Here is a 4,978-nt window from a genome sequence, read left to right as displayed (position 1 = left end):
CCTGACTCGTGTGCATATCCAGATGCCGACTCGAATAAAGAAAAAAGGACCATACTGCCAAGCAACATTAGCTCTTGCTGTATTTCTTATCCTTGGGCTCGCTAAAAACCTTAGTCGTAGGGCTGCCAACGGGTCCCATCGGGTCTCGGAACTGGTTATTTGAACCGGTTCCGGGTCCAGTTCTCAATTCTGCGGAACCAGAACCGGTAAATATGACGGGTAATTATCGGGTCCGGATATATACCGGTTCTCTTGAAGATTTTTATAAACTCTAAAAAAATCCTACCGAAACATTCTATGCATAATGTCAACAACTAATGAGTCCAACTATTCCACTGCTAATACATATGTAAAGTTCAGCTGCCGCTATATAAACCACAAAAGATTGGCAGACTTGAACTTTGATAATGTTTCCAAAAAAAAGTTTGGCAGATTTACAAATCTATATTGTTGCCAAATGAAAGAACTGCCTGTCCGACTCTGCGGGTCTGCTTACAAGTATTAACAACAGAAGAGGAGATCGCAACTTTGTGTTCTTTGGCCATGTCAAAAAGAAACTTCATCTTGTCCTGCAAAACATGCAAATGAAAATTTTCATATATATGAAGATAAGTAATCATTCTCAAGTACGTGCAGCAAGACATAGAAATAAAAGATTAGTCATGGCATAACAAATGAATAACAAAAAGTTATGAAGTAGTAATAAACTTTACTTTGCAATAATAAACTTAGTCGGACAGTATTTGACGCTGCTCAATATTTCCATCACCATTAGTTTCATCGACTTCGTCTTCCGGTAGCTCACAAATCGCATCTAAAATGGTCTTAAGGGCGGGATTATCTGAAGCAAGCCCTTCATCTAACATAAGAAAATGATTAGTCACCACATGCAATACAGAAAGTGATCAATAATTCAATATACCAACAGATATATAATGGTTAATACACAAACAATTAGAACACATAACTTACTCTCCAGCGCACTCCTTATCCAATCCTGTCCACATATCAAAGCTTCAATTGTCTCTGGATGCATTGAAGAACGAAATTTATCTACGACTCTACCACTGGTACTGAACACAGATTCAGAAGCCACGGAGGATGCAGGAATTGCTAATATATCACGCGCCATCAATGCAACAAATTGGATACCTTCGTTCATAAGCTTTCCACCATCCCAAAACATCAAAACTGTCATCACTCGAATTACCACTTCCTTGGCTCATAGGGAGAGCATCATCCTTTAAGTATTGCTCTAGATCTGTTAGAACAACTGCATTTTGGGAACTTTCTTCAAGATATGCTGTGAAACTATTTCGCTTAGCAGCAAAAGAACTTTGAGAAGAAAAGGAAATACCACTAGCTGAAACTGACTTTGCAATGTTAACATCACTTGTGGGAATGCTTCCTGAATATACATGATTTGAAGAAGCATAGCGAGTTGCATATTCATCATACAATCTTTTAAATTGATCCTTAATTTTTAACTCCTCAATTTCACTTTGATCAGCATAAAGTTTTGGGAAGTAGTAACTTACTGATTTCATCTTGAATCGAGGATCCAAAATAGAAGCTATCGCAAAAGATGGACTTGTTATCTCCTGGGTTGCGCCGATACTTGAGAATCATGTACGTATACGAATCGGAATCTCCGATACCCGTATCGGATACTTCCCAAAAGGCTTATCAAAAATTTATTAGTTTTTGTAAAGGTTTTATCTTCAGTTTTTTTTAAGGTCTCTGTTGCTTTCACGTGCTTTGTACATGTCAAGAGGAGAAACACTTAAAAAGAAAATGATGGAGTTTACTTCCCTCATAATGAGGGTTGAGAAAGAAAACTTCAAGTTTGCTAGCAATGTGAGACTGAAATGTTGTGATATATAGGTGTACAATGCCTGTTCATGGGATTCGATTGAATTTGTGTGTGCTCTAATACATTATTGAGTCCTATAAGATTGCATTTGCAAATATTTATGTATGTGGTATCCATACGTATCCGTATCGGCCATTTCCAGAGATGCCGAATCGGATTCTTCGATACGTACAGGAATCGGATACCGTACCAGTATCTGTGCAACCCAGGTTATCTCCCAATACTTCTCAAACCTTTCCATCATATTCAGTGCCATTTTGGAGATCAATTTATCACTAGAATTGCACCACTCATGGATTTCTACGTATAAACAGCAAGCATAATCAAAGTACCGATTAACAGTTATGTGTTTTGAACCTGAAAAGAGAACGGTGAGTTCATAGAATACCTTCAAGCAAACCGAAAGACTACTTGCATTGTTCCAATCTTCCTCCCCTGGAGCAACTTTAAGGAAATCAGGCTCAAACTTCCCATACCGACTAAACGCTTCCCTGAACAGAAGAGCTGTTTCAAGCATCATATACGTGGAATTCCACCTCGTGTCAACATCTTGAATTAACTTCTTATTTGGAGCGTTTACTTGCAAACAAACTTCTTCAAATTTCTGCTGCCTTTGTGGGGAAGCCCTTATGAATTTCACCGAGTTCCTTACTTTTTGTATTTCTTCTTTTATTTGAAGCATTCAATAATCAACAATAATAGCTATTACATGAGCAGAACACCGAACTTGGAACAATTCCCCATCCAAGAGCAATCCATTATTTGGCTTTAGTTTGTCAATAAGTTCACTTACCACTACCTCGTTGGTTGAAGCTTTATCCAACGTGATTGAACCAATCTTCCGATCTATATTCCAATCTAACAACTTATCTAACAGCACCTTAGCAATGTTGGCTCCAGTATGCTTCCCATCAACAATGCTAAAGGATAATATTCTTTTTTGAACTCTCCATTGGTCATCAATATAATGGGCTGTCAAAGCCATATAACCTTTGTTCTGACTATTACAAGTCCACATATCAGTAGTAAGGCTTATGCGGCTCTCCACCTTACTAAAAGTCTCATACAAAAGCTTCTTTTAGTGATAATAAACCTTCATACAATCTGACTTAGCAGTCGTGCGCTTCACAAGTTTAAAGGTGGGCTGTAATGAAGCCAGCACCTTTCTGAACATAACATACTCCACCATGGAAAAAGGAAGTTCATGCAAAATAATCATCCTTGCAATAAGGTCACGAGTTACTTCTGGAATGAACTTGAAGTCATATGCAGTTACAGCACCGTCTCCTACCTCAGAAACCTTCAAGAGCATCTGGTTAATTTTCCTTTGAGTTTTTTTGTATTCAGTACAACATCTCAGATGTTTGGTCAGACTACTAGTCCTGTTTTCACTTCCGCTTTAAGTTTTGCAGGACAGTGCTTGCATTTTCCGGCAACCACAACCCCATTTTCATATATCATATCAAAGTCATTCCATACCGATGAAGTTCTCTTACGCTGTTGCGGAACTGGTGGAGACGTATCCATAGCCATAGTACTAGAACCACCAGCTGTAATTTCAATTTCTGGCACCACAGCAGATTCAACAACTTCATTCCTCTTGCGCTTCAAAACTGGAGCTTTTGGAGGCTTATCTGAACTTGGAGGTACAGCTACTCCACTTACTTTTTTTTTTTGGCATGTTGATTCTGCAAGGGAACAACAACAACGATAAGTTTCAAAAGCAAAAGCAAAAGAATCGGTATACAACTTCGAAACCTGCAGCAAAAGACACTTGCTGTAAGCTGCAATACAAGACTACAAGTACAACAGGACTTTGAAGCAAGATGAATAGAACTGCAAAAAGTAGCTAATATTTAGTTCGCTAGCAAAAAAATGGATGCAAGTGTACCACCAGTCCACCAAATATTGCAGCACTAACACGTCTGTTCAGCAGTTCCATATATACATAACAAGAAGGAAAAAAAACCCATTGAAGCAGAAAAACAAACAGCTTATGGAACATCCAAGCAAACTTTTCCATTTATCACTCTCTAATCCAGATAAAAAAAAATACTTAATTGAAAACCCATTTCATAATTTCCCCAAAAAAAAACCCAATAATCAACTCAATTCATCAATCGATAGTAAGTATTAACACCTAAACAAGTGTAAAAATGTAAATACCCCATTTCAGAATCTCCCTAAACAAACTGAAAAACCATAAATAGATATTAAGTAATTATACCTTTCAATGATTCAATTTATAACGTATCTGAGAATCGATTATCGATCATTAGACATGCGAGAAGTGATTGTTGCAGACTGCAGCCGCCGTTCGGAAGAAGAAAAAACTTAGATCTGGCTAAAATGGAGCTTGAGATGTGAAAGAAGAATATGTATTGACCGAATCTTTCCCTTAGTTTACAAAATTAGCCTTTGAAAATCATTGTTATTACAATACCCGAGACCCGCGGGTACCCGTCGGGTAGGACCCGTTAGGACCCAACAGTAAACGGTTCCAACCAGGTATACCCGTTAGGACCCGAAAAATTAACGGGTGCAGTTTTGGGACCCGGGACCGGTTGATCCGGTTCCGGGTATTCGGGTACCCGTTGGCAGCCCTACGGGCTAGTCGTGCCAAGCCAAAAGTTACCGTAGTACTTGCTCTAATTGGTTCAGTCTGTGCTCTAACAGCGACATGCATCAGTGGTTCGAATATGCTACCTCACTAGATAGGTATAAGCCTGTCCCTTTAGCAGACGCACCTCACTATCTCCAAACCCAACTTATTTCATCAAAGTGGCTCAATGAGTTTCCCCACCTAAAATCCATCACTCCTTTTTTTTCTTTTTTTTTTCGTTTGAGGGCGTCTGCATTCCGAACATGTAGTCTGGCGCAATTGTGACTTCCACTTGGTTGTAGCTTCTTGGTTTCTTTCTGTAGATCTCTTATGCTTAAAGTCCTGAACCTCTTGGAACAATGATGCAACAATATGGAGCACAAAGTTTGGCACCAAAAAACAAAAATTGCATGCCTAGCTGAATTCAGTGAGTTGATTTGCCGGCAGAAGCATCAAATGTGCATGAAGCTAGATATGTATAAAGTTTTGGATTCGTCAGACCA

General features: G+C 38.8%; 1 long non-coding RNA gene across 4 annotated transcripts; it reads right to left on the bottom strand.

Annotated features, from left to right (window-relative positions):
• Nucleotides 1-280: 280 nt before the first annotated feature.
• On the bottom strand, nt 281-4,218 carry LOC113284420. 4 transcript variants are annotated; one of them, XR_003328138.1, is made up of 5 exons: nt 4,101-4,218; nt 1,358-3,561; nt 973-1,273; nt 714-859; nt 281-569 (listed from the first exon to the last, which is right to left on the bottom strand). It is a non-coding gene; the product is annotated as an uncharacterized LOC113284420 (long non-coding RNA). The 4 variants fall into 4 exon arrangements; XR_003328139.1 differs by having other exon boundaries at nt 973-1,408; nt 1,539-3,561; XR_003328137.1 differs by having other exon boundaries at nt 973-2,173; nt 2,262-3,561.
• Between the last annotated feature and the right edge of the window lie 760 nt (nt 4,219-4,978).

Source organism: Papaver somniferum, chromosome 5, assembly GCF_003573695.1.
Source record: "Papaver somniferum cultivar HN1 chromosome 5, ASM357369v1, whole genome shotgun sequence".
Lineage (NCBI taxonomy): Eukaryota > Viridiplantae > Streptophyta > Magnoliopsida > Ranunculales > Papaveraceae > Papaver > Papaver somniferum.
This window is presented reverse-complemented; position numbering and strand designations above follow the sequence as displayed.